Source organism: Muntiacus reevesi, chromosome 9 (genome assembly GCF_963930625.1).
Source record: "Muntiacus reevesi chromosome 9, mMunRee1.1, whole genome shotgun sequence".
Taxonomy (NCBI): domain Eukaryota; kingdom Metazoa; phylum Chordata; class Mammalia; order Artiodactyla; family Cervidae; genus Muntiacus; species Muntiacus reevesi.
Window position 1 is genome coordinate 36227669 of NC_089257.1, and position 20611 is coordinate 36248279.

Here is a 20611-nt window from a genome sequence, read left to right on the forward strand (position 1 = left end):
CAGAAGAAGGGTGAAGAGGACTGCCCATGGTCATTTAGCCAATGACAGAGCTGAAGTCTCCTTCCCCACCTCATGGGCCTCTCTGGATGCCAACTTGGGACTCAGATGATTCAGAAACTCAAAGGTACCTTCGAATCAGGAGGTTGTGGCCTGGCCTCCCTCTCCAGCTCTGGGAGAGAGGAGCTGGGACAGGAAGGATGCAGGATGCAGGCGCTTGTAGGAGAAAGCCCTACACTTGCTGGTGGCTTCTGTGCTGTCACTGAAGGCAGAGGAAGAGAAACCTGCTCACTGGAGCTGTTCTTTGTCCTGCCCATTGAGTGACAGGATCAAAAAGGACAGAGGCACAGACATCATTCTCTCCCAGCATCTCTCATATTTTTCAGGTGGGCAGACATGAAGAGGACCCATTACAGAGGAGGCACAGCAGGAAAGCACATCACTGATGCCAGAGTCTGGTCTTCTCTCCCAGGAGCCAGCTGTGACCTAAGGACTGGCAGGGGGTGGAACTTCAGGAGTCAGTGAAAGCTCTGGAGATGTGTTCAACAGATACCTCCAGGAAGCCTTCTGGGATCACAACACCTCCCTTCATCCTCCCTAATACCAGCCCTGCCTTTTGGAGGAGCCCCTCTTCTGGGGAGGCACTCAGTAGATCACCATGTCTTGGTCTCTGGGGACATTGTGCTTGAGCTTGTGGGCTTCAAGGACATTTTCCAGCTCCTGCATGTAGCATTGGTACAGCCTGTCCACCTCCTCCTGGGAGGGATTCAGTTTCTTCTACACCTTTTTGGGCTTCCCCACTGCAAGACACAGAGGTGAGTGGTGGCCCAGAGCAGTAACCACTGAAGGTGCAGGTGCCCTTGTTATTCCTACTACAATGGTCATCTGAACAGGTAAGCATTCTTTCTCCCTCCCTTTCAATTTTATTTTGTGTTATAGATTCTAAGATCTTAGGTCAACTTCAAGATTCTGATATATCAACAATACAGCCAGCAGGGGTTTGCATGCATTCAGTTTCAGTTCAGTCTCTCAGTCCTGTCAGACTCTTTGCCACCCCATGAACTGCAGCACCCGCTTCCCTGTCTATCACCAACTCCCGGGACCTACTCAAACTCATGTCCATTGCAGTGGTGATGCCATCCAACCATCTCATCCTCTGTTGTCCCCATCTCCTCCTGCCTTCAATCTTTCCCAGCATCAGGGTCTTTTCCAATGTGTCAGCTCTTTGCATCAGGTGGCCAAAGTATTGGAGTTTCAGCTTCAGAACCAGTCCTTCCAATGAATAATCAGGATTGATTTCCTTGAGGATGGACTTGTTGGATGTCTTTGCTGTCCAAGGGACTCCAAAGAGTCTTCTCTAACACTACAGTTCAAAAGCATCAATTCTTTGGCACTCAGCTTTCTTTATGGCCCAATTCTCACATTCATACATGACTACTGGGAAAACCATAGCTTTGACTAGATGGACCTTTGTTGGCAAAGTAATGTCTTTGCTTTTTAATGTGCTGTCTAGGTTGGTCATAACTTTTCTACCAATGAGCAAGCGTCTTTTAATTTCATGGCTACAGTCACCATCTGCAGTGACTTTGGAGCCCAAAATAAATAGTCTCTCATTGTTTCCACTGTTTCCCCATCTATTTGCATGAAGTGATGGGACCAGATGTCATGATCTTAGTTTTCTGAATGTTGAGTTTTCAGTCAACTTTTTCACTCTCCTCTTTCACTTTCATCAAGAGGCTCTTTAGTTTTTCTTTGATTTCTACCATAAGTGTATTGCCACCTAAATGTCACGCGAGTGTATGCTCCTCAGTTCTTTGTCTCTTCACAACAAAAATTTGGAGTGACGGACATTAAAGCCCCCTGGCGGGTCACAGCTCTCGGAGGACAGATCTTGTTATAGCTCTCAGGTCTCAAACAGACTGTATCATAGCTCTTAAATAAATCAGTGTTACAGCTCAGTGTTACAGCTCTATTAATTTAGATAATAGCAGGAAGGTCCATCTTTGAGGCATGAGGGCACGTCGATCCAAAGACGCAAAGAGAAGATCGCCCCATCGAGCGGGGGAGAGAGAGAGAGAGAGCAAAAGGAGAGAAGAGGGCTTTGGTTCCTCTTTTTATATGTTTCTCTGTCGCTGGGCCTGTCTTATGTAAATTGGGCCAGCCAGGAGTGTTGTTTGTTTTACCTGAGGTTCTCACTCTGGTCCTCGGACCTTCCTTTGTTCTATTTTCATGGGCTTTTCCTTCCAGGTCTTTTAGCCACCGCCATTTTGGACTCTTTTTCCTATTCTAACTACCTAACATAAATATCTGAGGTTATTGATATTTCTCCTGGTAATCTTGATTCCAGCTTGTACTTCATTCAGTCCAGCATTTCTCATGATGTTCTCTGCATATAAGTTAACTAATAAACAGCCTTGATGTACTCCTTTCCCGATTTGGAACCAGTCTGTTGTTCCATGTCCTGTTCTATCTGTTGCTTCTTGACCTGCATACAGATTTCTCAGAAGGCAGATCAGGTGGTCTGGTATTCCCATCTCTTGAAGACTTTTCCACGGTTTGTTGTGATCCACACAGTCAAAGGCTTTGGCATAGTCAATAAAGCAGAAGTAGGTGTTTTTCTGGAACTTTCTTGCTCTTTTGATGGTTCAACAGATGTCAGCAATTTGATCTCTGGTTCCTCTGCCTTTTCAAAAGCCAGCTTGAACATTTGGAAGTTCACGGTTCATGTATGTTCATGTACTGTTGAAGCCTGGCTTGGAGAATTTTCAGCATTACTTTGCTAGCCTGTGAGATGAGCGTGTACATGCATTATCTCTTCTGTCATCCTAACAATCCTAGGAAGAGAGACCTGCTATTATTCCTGTTTGACTGCCGAGGAAATGACGCTTAGGAAGGTTAAGTAACTTGTTTAAGGTCACATAGCCAGGAGCAATCAGTGTCATGGTGTAAGCCTTGGGGATGTGCTCTTAGCCTCAAGGGAAAGGTGGATCTGGGAGTCTCAGATGCCATAATTGGAAGAGACTGTGTCTGTGGGAAGAGGTGGATCAGAAAGCAGCTGCCATGTCTTCTCTTGGGAATGGTCTAGAGCAGGAGCACTATAAACATTCATGAGAATAACACCACATAATGCAAAGAAAGGTTGGTAGTTGGTTTACCTGTTCTCAACTAAGAAATGACTGCATGAGCAGAGATGAACAGCTGTATTAGTTCTGCCATTGGAAACTCCTTGGAATTCAAGAAGAAAGCAAATAACTGAAAGATGGTGCTAAGTCTATGGAGTAAAGCCCATGCCCATTGTTTACAGGGAAATCCCTCTGGCTCTCCTTCAGAGCCTGCTGATTGCTACTTTACACACAATTCTAACAGACCTGGAATGGTCTTTCATTGTATCCACATTTTCCAATATAGACCCTGTCATTAGATCCTGTGGTCATAATTAAACCCTCCTTGTCTTGCATAATAAAAAGGCAAATACCCTCATCAAACCTCAGCTCTGTTATCAATGGTAGGGAGATCTCTTGGAAGTGATTTACCTTCCTGGGCCTGGGTTTGTAATCAATACAATGGGGATGAGAGCCCTACCTCACAAGTTGTTGGGAAAACTAAGCTACTGCATGTTAGTAGTCAGTGCAGTGCCTGACACACTGCAGGGGCTCAGCAATCAGTAGCAGCTACTGGCCTTTGTGCCCCTGTTATTCTTCTCATTCTAGACTTCCTTTCATAGGGATACTTGCCTGTGTGTTTGTTTCAAACTCTAGAATGTGTGCTCCACAAATTCAAGGGTATACTGGTCTATGTCCATGTCCCCTTACAGCAAAAGCCCAGACCCCTTGCCCTGGAACCCTTCCACCTCCCTGTGTGGGTCTAGGCTCAGCCACAGTGGCGATAGGTCGGTGGCAGGGCATAAGACCAAGGCTGTACTGGAGGACTCCATGGCCATAGAAGAGCAGAATAGAGCCTCTAGTGCTCTTGTGAAGTCGGTCCTGGAACCACTGGAACCATGACTCAGGAGAGTTCTCAACCTGGTCATATATGTCATTCTCCCCAAAGGAGAAGATCGGCACCAGAGCTGCCCTAGAAGGAGACAGGAGAGAGAGCGTGTGGAGGGGCAAGAAGACACAAGCTGGTCCCCTAGCCTCCTGTAGGAACCTAGTGATCAGGAACTGTAGCAGAGGACAGGGCCCTGGACCAAAAGTAGGAGGCCTCGGGTGTCTCCCAGTCATATCACGGTCTTATTTTATGACTTCAAGCAGGTCATGGCTCTTCTCAGGGCCAACGACAGGCACCGGGATTGTTACTGACTCCAGGCTCGCTCTGCCTGCCACAAGATTGGCCAGTGAACCTGAGATGAAGTGTTGCAATGAGGAAGGGACTTTATTCTGAAATACTGACCAAGAAAATGGCAGACTAGTGCCTCAAAATGACTGTCTTGTCATGCCTGGTTGCCAAGTTCTTTTATGGATCAGAGATCGGGGGATAGGTGAGGAAACAAAGTAAAAAGACTATTCGATCCTTGCAAATGTCCACTAGAAATGGCAAGACTCAGGCAAGGGAATGTGCTAGTTTGCTTCCTTCCTGCTGCTGCTGCTAAGTCACTTCAGTCGTGTCCGACTCTGTGCGACCCCATAGATGGCAGCCCACCAGGCTCCCCCGTCCCTGGGATTCTCCAGGCAAGAACACTGGAGTGGGTTGCCATTTCCTTCTCCAATGCATGAAAGTGAAAAGTGAAAGTGAAGTTGCTCAGTCGTGTCTGACTCTTCGCGACCCCATGGACTGCAGTCTACCAGGTTCCTCCGTCAATGGGATTTTTCCAGGCAAGAATACTGGAGTGGGGTGCCATTGCCTTCTCTGTTTACTTCGTTACAGTCCTTTAAATGTGGGTGGTGTTATGCCCGATGTCCGAATCCCCGAGCGGGAAGAAAAAAAGGCTTCTAAGACAATGCAACTCGCAAAAAAGGGAAGTTTATTACTGACTCGAGCCAGGGCCTTCTGCCTCACCCATCACAGTGGTGCAGGGTCAGAAAAAGCCCCGAGCCCAAGCTGTTAGCAAATTTATAAGATATGCATAAGCAATTAGTAGCTGGCTTAAGCAGATTGGTTACATGTTTGCAAAGCAATTCTATTGGTACAGACTTTCGCGGGCTTTTTCAAACCTGGGCGTTCGCGGGCTTTTCAGTTTTCCCTTTGTCTCTTACTGGGCGCATATTGATTGGCTGGCTCCAGGTTACCTGATGGGGGTAGGGAATCTTACCATTTCGGGGGAAGCTAAAACTTAATCCAGGCTGCCTGTCATGGTATTAACCCTGGCAGCCTCACATTCCCCCCTGTCTTCTTGTTTCTGTGGAAGGCCCAATCATGGGTCATTTATCTGTGGGGGCAGTTGAATATTGAGATCTGAGTAACATTAGGTGGACAGACAGGCAGTGTGTTTTTCCTAACAACTTTCCCTTGAGAGAGACTTCATACTCAAGATGCTTTTTGGGAATTGGGGCGGAGGTCTCTTTCTTCTGTAACTTCTTCTTGCTGTGCCTGGGCGTAGGCCTGCCTGGCAGAGCAGAAGTCTCTCTATACCTGACCTAAGTTGGGGTGTCTTATATCTGAAACCAGCTTTTATTTTTGTAATAACAGCAACTTAGTTTGAAACTGTTGGCGCCTCTCAGAGATAAAATAGACAGTTGCCAAACAGGAGACCTAACAGGATGGTCATCACTGGTCTCCAGAAACAGGAGGCAACATCTGGGGTGATTTGCTGGTGGTCAAGCAACAGAGCTGTGTTCCAGGAATCTTGTGTTTAGTCTGAAGTTACCATATTTTACCTGGGTAGGGGCTCCAGTTCTGTAGAAGAACTCAAAAGACATTGTTATGCATGTTTTTTGAGTTAGAACCAGGACCCGTCTCAAGGCTGTACCACCATTTGATTGTTTTTTTCTCTGTTTCTGTATTTTTTTTTTTTTTCCTGATTAGCAATTGTTTGAATCTATGCTTTAGAACTCAGGGAAGGTCAAGGAGGCTGAATAAAGCCTATATTTTATAGTACAGCAGGTCTGTATTCTAGAGTCACCAGCCCACAGAGTCTTGCTCAGCTTTAATTTAGGGAACAGGGTAACTATGACTGTGATAATCTCTTGTCAAAATGGGGCATAGGATTGCCTCAACCTGGAGAAGAGACATTGAACTGGAAGTATTCCTGAGTTCCAAGTCTCAGATCTGAGCCTTGCATGATCAAAATCTCAATCCCCTGGTCTGCCATTTTGTTGTAACATACCCAGTTAGTAGTAGCTAGAGGAGGAATAACTAGAGTTTTAATAGACAAAATAAACCTCTTTTTTAGAATAGGCCTGAAACCCAGTCTGGACCCGGCACTTCAGGGAGACCTGTAGCCAGGTGGCCAGTTGCCCAGCCTTATAAGAAGTAAGGTAGAAGTTACTAGCTTCCAGCAGACATTGTTTTGAGAATGGTGGCATCCAAGCCCGACACGACTCAGAAAACTCAAGTGTCCAGCAATACAATGTTTAATCTGAAACTACACCCATAGTAACACCTGGTTATTTCTCAGGATGTCTGAACCATAGCTGAGTACTCTATTTTGACTTTTAATTGTAAAATTTTCTTTAATAGCCAAAGCAGATGGCACCATTAATGATGTCAGTGTTTCTCTAAGTATGAGAAGATGCAAGAATTGGGACTCACAAAATCTCCTGAAAAGATCTAACTATCTGAAGGCCTGTTCTGCCAGTTTTTTTTTTTCTAGAGTACGGAGTGCCTCATTCTTGATCTTCACCCTGAACTCCCTTCAGGGCCATTAAAAGTCAGCAGCTGCAGTGGCCATGATCCAATCTCTGTAGATGTAGATGGCAAGTGTCAATCTTCAGTTGGCAGAGCCCCTTTTTGTTCATAAACTTGACCATGATTTTGAGGGGGGCATTTCAAGGCCATTTTATCCCACGGTGCTGAGAATGTCCATTCTCAGGTTTGGCAAAGATTTTGTTGACAGGCCACTCAACGTGCTGTTACTGGACTAGGCCATAAAACAGTATCCAAAATTCTCTGGACCACCTGTCTTACTAGCCTCTTGGTCCAGGAAAACATTCCCTCTTGTTGCTTTTTCTCATATCTAGAGTTACACTGCCATCATCATTGATCTCATAGGGAACTATATATTATTTTATCAGAGGCCTCAGTCATACATTTGGCACTGTAAGAAATAGCAATTTTGTAAAACAGGTGAAATACAAAGAACATAGCCAGCAGTACTAGTAAAGTCACAAGTAAGACTTAAGAGCTTTCATTAGATGTAGCCCAGTATATATCCCAGGTCGTCTGACTTAGTCTATTCTGTACGAATCTTTATCTTTCAGGGAAATTATACATTGGCACTACCATCTATAAGGCACATAGCTCAGTTTTTTACTGTTACTAGACTGATTATCTTTAGCATGATATAATTGTTTTTAACACAGAGGAGACTTTAAACCTCTTATAACTGTGGGAGACTTTTTTTTGTTGTTGTTGTTGAAACTTTTTTGTTGTTCTGATTGAGCTTGAGGAATAGAAAAAGGCTCAAATTTATGGCCAGAGTCAGAGTAGGCATTATTAATTGGCCCAGTGAGGGGGTCTAAATTTTTTCAGGGCCAACCAGTTAGAGTCTTGTAGTGGAGAAATTTACCAAGGTAACCCAGAACTAGATACAGGTAATTGGCCACAAACCCAACAATTGGATTGATTTCTAAAACCAGCATAGAATCAGGCCTCTGCTAGAAAAGCATTTGATTTCTATGCAAAGGTCTAACAAGTCAAGAAAACATTATAAATGATCATACAAAGCAGATCCAGCATCTTGGGCAAGCTGTCTGCCTCTGATGTTGCTGTCTTCTCATCCTGGTGTAGTTTCTTTTGTTTGAGCATCATTTTAAGGTGAGATCAGGTCAGCTGTCTTCTCTATAGACTAATCCAGTGTAGGAGCCTTTGAAAGTGGGAATTAATCTAAGAGTTAATTTCTCTTCAGTTTTATTGTGCATGAGCTAGTTAAGAGTACCTGATAAAAAGTCTTTCCATCCAGGTTGGAGACAGTCTCTTAAATTATGTCTTTTTCCAGTCCTGGTTGCAGGTCACGAGGCATCTGATCTTCATCCAAAGATAGATTACTGAGATAAGCTTTAGAAACAAACTTTTACATTAATATCACATAACAGCAAAGAACTATCTGAGAAATGAGTCTTACTACATGCAGACTTCTATCAACAAACTGGGATTTAACATTTATGTACCTGTTAGTGAGATAACCTTCTTAGCTCATTTGTTAAACTTACTGGAAACCTAAGAGACCAAATTATTTTTATAACTAGTTTGAGAGGAAGGTTTTTTTTATTTCCGGAAAACACACGATTTAAACCTGTAATTTTTAGATAGAAACCATAAAAGTTATAAGCATATTTGCTGGTTCATTTAGTCCTTTGTTAACCTTTGTGAAGTCATCAGGTTTTTCATTAGAATACCAAGACGTATCAGAATGTTAAGAACTCCATATACTTTTTAGGATATCTGTATTATAAATTTTTCATACATTATAACATGAGCAGATTTATTACTCATTTGATAATCTTTTTCATGTAATTTAACCAACTAAATAAACAGTTTAATATCCCTCTTTGGGGTGTTTCAGGGGCCCACTGAAACACCCCAAAGTTAGCTAGATGTCAAAGGAACTTCAAAAGAATTCAATTTAGGAAGTTTTATCGAAAAGATCAATTAAAAGCTTTAGAACATTTGGTCAGATTTAGTCAATATTGATGGGTGTATCATTTAGCTTGTTGATATGTCACAATGGGTGTAAATACCAAGGCTCAAGGTCTAGTGAAAGTCAGCTCAGCCACTTGGACCTAATTGGTTCTAAGCAGTTTTCTTACAACCAGGTCATTTTTAACAAAATCCACTTATCTAACTAATTGTAATTTAATTTTAGAAAATCTTGATCATGCATAACTCTTTTTACTATTTTTTCATACTTTACTGAAAGCACACTTCTTGCTTTCTTTTAGCAATCAAGAGCTAACTTTTATATTAGCATTTTATAGATTGGTGAGCATAAATACCAGTGATAATTTTTAAAACTCTTGCTTTTTTTTTAAAACATTTTAGGATGGCATGGAATATTATTCATTTATAGTCCCAAATCTCTTTCGTTTTTCTGTAAAAAGAAATTAGTGTTTAGTAGTAAATGTTTTAAAATCTTATTTCATTTGGAAATGACCTAATTATTTAGACACACACACATATAAACCTGGCAGTCCTCATCAGACACTCCCTTAAATACAAGAATGCAGTTTCTCAGAAAACCTTCTATAGAGACACAAAACTTCAGATGTCTTCAAAGATTTTAAAAGGAGGAAGGGAAGCCAGGTTGAAAGAAGGAGGAGGAAGCGGGAGAGGGGGCAAAAGGGGTGGACTTACAGGCGTCTCCTGCCACCTGCAGACACCCAGGCGTTACAGGAATTTTCCTGGGCTTCCAGAAAAGGGAGACCAGAGACAATGCCGGCACACACACAAACACGGAGAGCCGAAGACAAACACACAGACAGACAGACGTCGGCCGACGACACAGCGCTGGGTTTTCGGGCCCCCTGAATTTTTTTGCCTCCCGGTAGCCGATTTACTTTACCGAATGGCGTCCGCTGTTCACCAGACTCGGGTCGGGAGAGGAACTTTTTTTCCCGCGGAGACGGCTGCCTCCCAGCGCGTCCGCTGGCCTTGACCTTACGCCAACTAGTCCCCCTTTATAGAAAGCCTTCCTGCAGAGTTGGCTGCCTCCCAGCGCGTCCGCTGGCCTTGGCCTTATGCCAACTAGTCCCCCTTTATAGAAAGCCTTCCTTCTGCGCCAGATACGTACCCTCCTGCTCCCCAGCAGGGCCTTGAATTTACTCTGGTCCTTCCTGAGCACCGGTGTTATTATTTATCCTTCCCCTTTGTCCCGTAAGCGTTTTCTTCTCCCGGTCAAGGCATCCCGGACGAGCCCCCAAATGCTATGCCCGATGTCCGAATCCCCGAGCGGGAAGAAAAAAAGGCTTCTAAGACAATGCAACTCGCAAAAAAGGGAAGTTTATTACTGACTCGAGCCAGGGCCTTCTGCCTCACCCATCACAGTGGTGCAGGGTCAGAAAAAGTCCCGAGCCCAAGCTGTTAGCAAATTTATAAGATATGCATAAGCAATTAGTAGCTGGCTTAAGCGGATTGGTTACATGTTTGCAAAGCAATTCTATTGGTACAGACTTTCACGGGCTTTTTCAAACCTGGGCGTTCGCCGGCTTTTCAGTTTTCCCTTTGTCTCTTACTGGGCGCATATTGATTGGCTGGCTCCAGGTTACCTGATGGGGGTAGGGAATCTTACCATTTCGGGGGAAGCTAAAACTTAATCCAGGCTGCCTGTCATGGTATTAACCCTGGCAGCCTCACAGGTGGCTCTATTTATCTCCCTTAGGCAGATCATTATGTATCTTACTAGAGTAACAAGAAGCTGAAAGTTAAAGAAGTAGATTCAGCATAAATTCAAAATTAACCCTTTCAGTTTACAGGATCATGAGAGGGAGACCACAATTCTGCTGAAAGTCCTCCCGAGTATGAAACATCTGCAGAGTTTCTAGGAAAATCTCTTCTGCCCTGGCTTGCTGGTATTCTTCACAGATATTTAAAATTAGGAGAATAGCTCTTTACTACACCCCAAACTCCATTCACCCAGATTCTCTGGGTTCAGATGTAATGCAAGCTTTCACCAATGACCTTTGAGACTTCATCCCTTTAGTCACAAAATCTTCCTTCTAGAATTTTCTCTGGGCATTTGGGCCTGAGACAGTGCATCTGTCACCAATATACAATCTTCATTGTCAGTGGATTGAGATTCTTCCTGCCAAAATAGGATCTGCATTAGTCTCTGCAGTCTTCCCTCCAAACTACAATCCTTGCCAATCTCCAGTTGAACCAAGAGCCCTCTCCCCGATACCTGTGCGTCAGCGTGAGCCTGATGAAGCCCTTGCGGTTCCACAGCACCAGCTTGTAGGCTCCAGGCCTGGCATTCAGTGACTCCTGGACGCCCCCAACAAGGATGGAGAGCAGGTTGCAGCCTCCTTTCCTGCTCAGGATGTGAGCAGCACTCTCCTTGTCCAATGAGACCGGCCCTGGGGAGAGAGGAAGGTGGTCACGTACAGTGTGAAGGGCAAGCACGGTTCAGGAGTATGTTGCCTGGGCTCTACCCTACTCTCCAGTGGGGAGTTCCCTGTTGGCAGGGAACTCCCTTTTCCCAATTCTCCCACCAAGCTCATCACTGAGCACAGAGCCGTGAGAAATGCTTCTTTGGGTCTCATCTCCTTGTCTACTGCACATTCACTTGGAATAAGTACAGAACAATTAGCTGCCTTCCTTAAAACCCTTCTTCATGTCTTCAGTCCTCATCATCCTGGGATAGAAAGAGTGGCAGGACTCACCCCGTGACATGATGTAATCCCTGTAGACAGGGGCTCAGAAACACCAGTCCAGCATCAGATGTGAGCGGATGCCTGGGAAAGCTGAGGAGAAGCCCGTGACCTCCGTGTACAGGTTGGTAAAAGTTCCAGTGGCGAGGACCCCATGAGAGCGGAAGCCAGTGAGGTAGCTCCAGGAAGAGTCCGTCGGCAGTCTAGACTAGCTGAAGAAACAGCAACCTGGTATTCAGGGCTGCACCTTGTTTCACTGCTGCTCCACCTGCTGATTTTCTGTGTAGACCTCTTCTGTGTCCCCTGAGCTCAAGTGCTATAAACCCCAATGTCAGTGTCCTGAGATTAGGGACAGCCTATCTGAGAAGCCTAGTCCCAAGGGCAGGCCTGGAGCAGAGGAGATGGTCTGGGAGACAGGGGAAGAGGGAGAGAACAGACCCATGAATGGATGAAGCTGATACAGCCCACCAGGGAAGGCAGGCCCCCTGCCCAAGGCAGAGGTGGGACTCCTGGGAGGGTGACAGGGGCCAAGCCTCTGTCCTACATGAAGGGAGACCCTGTCCCAGGCAGAGCCCACCCAGAATGAAGGAGCCATTGCAAGAGGGAGTGAGCATCTCTCCAAGGACTGTGGCAGCTGGAGTTCTGTCCTGGGTGGAGGGCTGGACCCCTGAGTCGCTGTGACTCAGTGTAAGAGACTCCAGGGTGCTGAAGGTAGGGGCTAGGAGTAGGGGCATGAAGTCTCTAGTGATGCCTGCAGGTGTGGGTGGAGAGGGGCCAGGGAACTGTCATGCCAGGTCTTTAGGACTTCCTGATGCCAGGTCACAGCCTGTCCACAGCACTTCACGCCTGCTAAGGCCTTGGTCTGTGTAGACACTGTTGTTCCTGGATAAGGATATCTTACACAGAAACCCAGCTCCTGGACTGATCTTCAGCATAAGGGAGAAGCAATTGTCCTTGGGGATATCCTGGTTTTCTACCATTAGGTTTTAGGAAGCCCGTAGGGTGCATTTAGAAAACCCCAGTGCTTAGAAGTAGTCTCCTAATTTCACTAGAAACTCTACCACTAGGTAGTAGCTCATAGAATCACAGCGCAAATGCTTGTGATGTGGAGTAGACCCTGCAGAGTTGTACGAACAAGGAATGTTGCTTGCCTGCCTTCAAGCCAGCAGCCACTGTAGCTCCTGCTGACAATGGGCCTTGAAAGGAACTCAAGATGGAGGAAAACAGGTCACAGAGAGTGAGGATGCACATCAAAGGAAGAATTGCAATGAGCCCAGCTTTTTCTTTCCCCATGTGTAGAAAAACATGAAAATCATTAATTGGAGACATCTGCTTTTTGACTGGCAGTAATCTTTTGATGTTTAACTACATGTTTTTGTTTTTCATTCCCCCCTCGAAAACCTGTAAGTCCTGACTCCTCCCATTTTACCTTCTAGAACACCTCCTCATTTCTGAGAGGCTATCTCTTGCCTACAGTACTCAGCAATGTGTCAGAACAAAACCCCTGACAACTTTTAGGTTGTGTACTTGTTTTCAGTAGACAGCAGAGACTCCCTGGCCCCCTATTCACTGTCATCCTAAGATCCCTGCAGGGCATGCTCTGTAAAGGTTTGTGAATGTCTTGAAGTTCTCCTGGGAGGTGACAAGAGTCCAGAATCTGTGAGCCGCAGCACCTTGGGGCAGGATACATTCTGAGAGCTCTCTGTTCTGATTCTAACCTCAGAGCTAATGCACACACTTTAAAATCAATAAAAGACCCTGCTCTATATCCCTGATCACACTTTCTTTCCTCTTAGGGTATCACTATCATCATCTGATAAAGTGTCAGCTAGATGCTCTCAGACAACCTTGTTTTCATTACGGATTCCTTCACCCCACTGTAAAATCTGCAAATTCCTTACAGATTTACCCCTATAAGATCCATAATTTTTCTGCATTTCATGGCCTACGTGGTTCCTCAAATCCTGTGTTTTTTCATCAAGCCCTCATAGTGGCCTCACTCTCCAACCTCACTGAAGTTGGAGAACTGTAGCCAGACAGTTGACTCTCCCACTGACCACAGAGTGGTAGAAACCTGTCTCCTGCCTCCCAGTCCAATATTCTGCACCCTGCACACAGGGTCACACTTCTCCATAGACTCATGTGGACCATGGTCCTGACCACTCCCTAGCCAGCCCCGTACTAACTGAGATGGCAAAATAGCCCTTCGTGCACTACCATATGGCCCAGCATTTTATGAAAGCACTCTGCCTGCCCCGCTGCCATGGTGTGTCTCGATCCATGTCCTGTATCACCTACAGGATACTGATCATCCAGAATCTTATGAACAGGAGGCCAATGAAAACTATGTAGCAGATAATGTCTGGGAAGGGAAGCAGAAACCTTCAGTGGTAAGAGATATGAAGGAATGAACTATCCTCATCTACTCAGCACTAGCAGCACTGTTCAGTCCAGCCCTCACCCCAGAAGGAAGAGATCAGCTTCCCAAGGCTTCATGGAGGAGCGAATGCAGGCAACACCACCAACCTGGATTTGAAACAAGTTGGCCTAATTCCAAACTCGCATTTTCCCTCTGCACTGGATTGCTTACTCACTTATGTCTTCCCCCTCCACCTCCCTGTCTGTCTGTATTCACCAGGTGCTCAATAAATGCCTGATGGAGATGTGACAGGATGAACTCTTTCTGGTATCCATTCTTTAGAACCCCAGAGAAAAGCTATTCTTTCTACCCAGACCAGTTCCCGTCTATCTCCAGCCCATCCTTCCATAGGTAAATCCCACCACACTCCCCTTTTAGTTAAAGTCCCCCCATGATTTCCTATAACTTTGAGGCTCAACTCAAGCAGCTCAGCCTGACCTCAAGCTCCCCACTGGTGGCCCAAAACCTCTCTTGTTCTAGCCTCACTCACCACATGCAGCTCATTGTCCGGCTACACTAAGCAGCTCAGTTGTTACAACTCCCTGTGCTCTAGCTTTTGCTGAGCTCTTTCCTTTGCTGCCAGGCCCTGTCCTGCTGAAGGAAGGAGGGAGGAAGAGGACACCTTATGTCTGGCCTGTTCATCAGGACTGCAGCAGGGCTAGAGCCAGCCCCAGTGAGCAATTCCTCCCAGACTTGATTCTGGGTCCCTTTCACAGACTAATCCCTGCTTTGACCCTGGGTCAGGTGGTTTGAGGGTCTGTCTTTAATCTGATGCCAATGGAGCTCACTGTTAGAGAATATTATATCCTCTCCACTCCACTCAACACCCTGTGCTTATACTCTTAAAGAGGTTCATCCTCCACCTATAGTCTATTTGAAAGTAGGGTAAACCGGGCCTGTCATTCATAGCCGACTTCTGGAGAAGGGGCCTTTGACCCAGTCTGAATAGTGCATGTGGGTGTTAAGTTGCTTCAGTTGTGTCTGACTCTGCATCCGTGTGGGCTATAGCCAGTCAGGCTTCTCTGTCCATGGGATTCTCCAGGCAAGAATACTGGAATGAGTTGCCATGCCCTCCTCTAGGTATCTTCCCAACCCAGGGATCAAACCCACATCTTTTATGGCTCCTGAATTGCAGGTAAATTCTTATAGCTGAGTGACTGGGGAAGCCCATTCTGAATAGTTGTAAAATGCATAAGCCAAAGTAGATTAGGGCTCACAGAGGCCCAGTTTCTACAGAGCACCTACAACATGCCAGGGGCTTGGTACAGCTGTGAATAACAGACAGGAATTCCTGCCCGCATGGTGTTGAATTCAGGGTTGTGTTTGGGGCACTTTGTCATTTCAATTTTTATGGTGGTAATATATCTTTAACAAAATACTTGTCATCAAAATGACTCTTGGGTATTTTAGCATTGTTTTAAAGTTTTCTTTGAGAATAGTTCATTTACAATGTTGTAGTAGTTTCAGGTGTATAGAGAGGTAAATCTGTTATACACATACATATATCCACTCTGATTTGTTTCTTAATTCTTTTCCTATATAGATCATTAGAGAACACTTAGTAGAGATCCCTATGCTATACAGCAGGTTCTTATTGTCATCTATTGTATGTCAATTCAGTTCAGTTTAGTCGCTCAGTCATGTCTATTTGTGACCCCATAAACCACAGCAAGCCAGGCCTTCCTATCCATCACCAACTTCCAGAGTCCACCCAAATCCATGTCCATTGAGTCGATGATGCCACCTAACCACCCCATCCTCTGTCGTCCCCTTTTCCTCCTGCACTCAATCTTTCCCAACATCAGAGTCTTTTCCAATGAGTCAGCTCTTCACATCAGGTGGCCAAAGTATATATAATAGTGTTATTTGCCCATCCAAATCTCCGAATTTATCCTTCTCCCTTAGACCCTGGTAGCTGTAAGTTTTTGTTTTCTACTTCTGTTTTGTAAATAAGTACATTAGTACACCTTTTTTCGATTGTGCATATAAGCGACATCATGTGATATTTGTCTTTCTTTGACTATCTTCACTTAGTTTGACAATATCATGGTCCATACATGTTACTGAAAATGGCGTTAATTTGTTTCTTTTTTATGACTGAGTAATATTCCATTATCATAATACCACATCTTCTATATCCATTACTCTAATGGATATTTAGGTGGCTTCCATGTCCTAGCTATTGAAAATGTGCTGTTATGAACATTGGGGTGCTTGTATCTTTTCAAATTATGGGTTCATGAGAGAGGCCTTATGGAGAACAGTGTGGCGATTCCTTGTAAAACTAAACTAGAGCAACCATAGGGCCCAGCAACCCCACTCCTGGGCATAAACTCAAAATGATTTTTGAAAGACATTTTGGCAGCATTAAATTAATTCACACTGTGGTGTAACTATACCAGCCTTCATCTCAGAACTCTTTTCATCTTTCTAAACTGAACCTCTGTACCCACCAAACAGAAACTCCCATCCAGGTCAAGAGAATAAAACCGAGGTGTTAATAGCAATTCCTTGTAGGGAAGGGTTTGGTGGCAGTCTTTCACTTTCAGAACACACAACTTGTTTGGATGTGTTAAAATAACATGTATTTGTTTTTTATTCAGAAATAAAAAATTTAAAAATACTGGCATTTCCACTTGATCAAATAGAACTCAGTTCAGTCGCTCAGTTGTGTCTGACTCTGCGACCCCATGAATCGCAGCATGCCAGGCCTCCCTGTCCATCACCAACTCCCGGAGTTTACTCAAACTCATGCCCATTGAGTCAGTGATGCCATCCAGCCATCTCATCCTCTCTTGTCCCCTTCTCCTCTGGCCACCAAGCCCTCCCAGCATCAGGGTCTTTTCCAATGAATCAACTCTTCGCATGAGGTGGCCAAAGTACTGGAGTTTCAGCTTCAGCATCAGTCCTTCCAATGAACACCCAGGACTGATCTCCTTTAGGATAGACTGGTTGGATCTCCTTGCAGTCCAAGGGACTCTCAAGAGTCTTCTCCAACACCATAGCTCAAAAGCATCAGTTTTTTGGCGCTCAGCTTTCTTCACAGTCTAACTCTCACATCCATACATGACCACTGGAAAAACCATAGCCTTGACTAGATGGGCCTTTGTTGACAAAGTAATGTTCCTACTTTTTAATATGCTATCTAGGTTGGTCATAACTTTCCTTCCAAGGAATAAACGTCCTTTAATTTCATGGCTGCAATCACCATCTGCAGTGATTTTGGAGTCCCAAGAAAATAAAGTCTGACACTGTTTCCATTCTTTCCCCATCTATTTCCCATGATGTGATGGGACCAGATGCCATGATCTTAGTTTTCTGAATGTTGAGCTTTAAGCCAACTTTTTCACTCTCCTTTTTCACTTTCATCAAGAGGCTTTTTGGTTCCTCTTCACTTTCTGCCGTAAGGGTGGTGTCATCTGCATATCTGAGGTTATTGATATTTCTCCTGGCAATCCTGATTCCAGCTTGTGCTTCTTCCAGCCCAGCGTTTCTCATGATGTACTCTGCATATAAGTTAAATAAGCAGGGTGACAATATACAGCCTTGACGGACTCCTTTTCCTATTTGGAACCAGTCTGTTGTTCCATGTCCAGTTCTAACTGTTGCTTTCAGACCTGCATACAGGTTTCTCAAGAGGCAGATCACATGGTCTGGTATTCCCATCTTTTTCAGAATTTTCCACAGTTTATTGTGATTCACACAGTCGAAGGCTTTCATGTAGTCAATAAAGCAGAAATAGATGTTTTTCTGGAACTCTCTTGCTTTTTTGATGATCCAGCAGATGTTGGCAATTTGATCTCAGGTTCCTCTGCCTTTTCTAAAACCAGCTTGGACATCTGGAAGTTCACGGTTCACATATCGCTGAAGCCTGGCTTGGAGAATTTTGAGCATTACTTTACTAGCGTGTGAGATGAGTGCAATTGTGTAGTAGTTTGAGCATTCTTTGGGATTACCTTTCTTAGGGATTGGAATGAAAACTGACCTTTTTCAGCCCTGTGCCCACTGCTGAGTTATCCAAATTTGCTGGCATATTGAGTGCAGCACTTTCACAGCATCATCTTTCAGGATTTGAAATAGCTCAACTAGAATTCCATCACATCCACTAGCTTTGTTCGTAGTGATGCCACGCCGGCTGCAACAGACCATGCAGAAGCGCGCCGGCTATGACAGACTAGTTCAAATAGAACAAGTCACATTTAAACATCTTCCGCAGTCTGGGCTCACACTTTAAATACTGTCAGCAGGCTAAATCTTAACTTGGGTGTATTTCTCAGTCCCTGAAGAAAGGAAACCCCTTCTTACCCCTCATAACACCAAGAAGGAAAAAATGTAATATTTCACTTTACTGAAACCCAGAGAAGATATCCAGATTGGATAAACTCACATAGAAAACTAGTAGGATGAGTGGTGGCTTCAACTCTATATCATGTCCATATTATGCCTCCAACATTTATTCATTCAACAAACATTTATCAACATCAATTCTTCTAGGAGATGGAGATGCAGATGAGAACAAGACCAACTATTTGAAAGAAGCTTACCTTCTGTGTGAGTTTGTGAATTATAGAGAAGAGGAAAGAAACAGATTAAACAAGTAACCCACTGGAAAGTATTTTTTTCTGGGACCTGAGTCTTCAGTGAGAGGCCACTCTTCAGGGACCTTCCTGGCCACTTCTTTATCCCTCCTTAATCACCTGCTCTATGTCCAGCGTGAACCAGCTGTCCACTACCTTTGCAGTGTTCACTGACCCCCTGGAAACCCTTACTTTCATGCCAGCCTGTGCATTCTGCCCTGTAGACTCATCTCCTACTATCATTGGAGAAGAGCCCCTTCTCTCCAACCACTGCCAGTCTCACTTGACCAGAAGTAAGTAATCCTTTTTGAATTGTAAATATTTCAGACATTTGGGCTCAAGAGGCAACCTGGTGCACTGGGAGGACCCTGAGGAGTCGGGTGGGGAGGGAGGTGGGAGGGGGGATCGGGTTGGGGAATACGTGTAACTATATGGCTGATTCATGTCAATGTATGACAAAACCCACTGAAACGTTGTAAAGTGATTGGCCTCCAACTAATAAAATAATATTTAAAAAAAAAAAAAAAAAGAGGCAACCTGGAGTATATTGCATAGGCACACATTATTTAAAATGCAAGCATTTAAAATGTAAAAACCATTCTTCGCTCACAGTCTGTACAAATACAGAAACAATCAGGGGGCTGGTTTTGTCCCATGAGTCTACATGTTGACCCCCTTTGTAGATTGTGACCTTGTAATCAAGCAGGACCTATGCAGCCCTCCTGGGAAAGATCCCTCATGTCTTCTGCCTGCCTCTTATTTGTAGAAAATCTTCAGCTTCCTAAGCCTTCACCAAATTTCAAAAATAAAATTATAAAGAGAAATCATAAACACAGAAAGAAAGGAAAATAGTCAAGCAAGAAAAAGAAGCAAGGGTTTAACATTTCCACAAATTCAAAGACTTTTAGTTTCTTCCTGAGAGCCAAAGATAATATTGAGACTCATCTTTGAGAGGTTTTGCAGATACTGAACCCCCAGCACATGGAAGAACTTGCTCACCAGCCCATAGACCTCAGACAAGGGGAAACCAGAAGGTTGAATACTGTGGCTCCAAGTTACCTCACCACCAAGTGATCAGACGATTCTCTAGGAACTGACCATGCATCCAGTATCTCTACCTCACCCAGTCTCTGGACACCGTTCCCTGGTAACCAAAGGAGTTTCAGGCATTTTGAGCCTTAGTTCCCTGGACTCCTTCCTTGACCCCTGCAATAAAACCTGCAGTTTGTTTCACCACAAGCCACTGTCAGTTTAGGAGCTTTACTGTATTCCCACAAGCAGACCCAAATCTGATTTGCTAACAACTGCTCCCCCATCATCTGTCTCCCCCAACACCCCAACACAGAAGATCTCTAAATTATTGCTTGTACCCACAGATTGGACCTTGTCACTCCTGTACCTAAAGCTCTCCTGGGGATTCCCTTTGCTCTTGAGATAAGGGACAAGGTACAACCTACTGTTCCTGTTATCAGAGGGTCCGGATGCCTTTTCTCAGCTGCCCTACTTCTAGCTCCAGACCCAAGGTTACTTGACTCTCTGTCCTCCTCTGGACACTCCCAGGGACCAGGCTGGGCTAAGGTGGGCATGACAGTCAGACACACACTTCTATTGGCAAAGTTCCCCCAAGACCATGTGAGCAAGACGTCCCTTACCCCAGATGATCCCCAGGCACTGAGCTGAGCATCCACCTTAGGACCTGTATCTTTCCCCATCAATGCACCATGTGCACCTGAAGTGGCAGGTGCCCATGGCCTCCCAAATCCACCTCAGCTTTCCTTATGCAGGGCCAAGTAAGAGATCAGTTGCAGGACTGCGAAGGTCTGCAGCCTGCGTTCCAGTGTCACAAACAAAGGTGCAAACTCCACCATGCTGATTCCTCTGCTTCCTCTGGAGGCTGCTCTGAGCTCTGCTGTGGTCTGAGACAGTTGCTGGTTTTTGTTGCTGCCCAAGATTGCTAAGCATTTGTGGGGGCTGGAGTGTTTTTGTGGCATGTCCAGCCAACCCTAGAATCTCATTGCACCTACCCTGGCAGAGACCAGTATCCTAGGTGAAATCTTTTAACTCACCTGACCTGGATTAATTTATTACAGAGATAGAGAAGTGCAATGGACTCTTCAGGCAATACATTATCTACCAGATCACCTTTGCTCAAATCT

At 44.8% G+C, this 20611-nt stretch overlaps 1 pseudogene; it reads right to left on the reverse strand.

The window, feature by feature from the left end:
• Window positions 1-642: 642 nt before the first annotated feature.
• LOC136175745 (2-acylglycerol O-acyltransferase 2-like) lies at window positions 643-20323 on the reverse strand (annotated as a pseudogene).
• Between the last annotated feature and the right edge of the window lie 288 nt (window positions 20324-20611).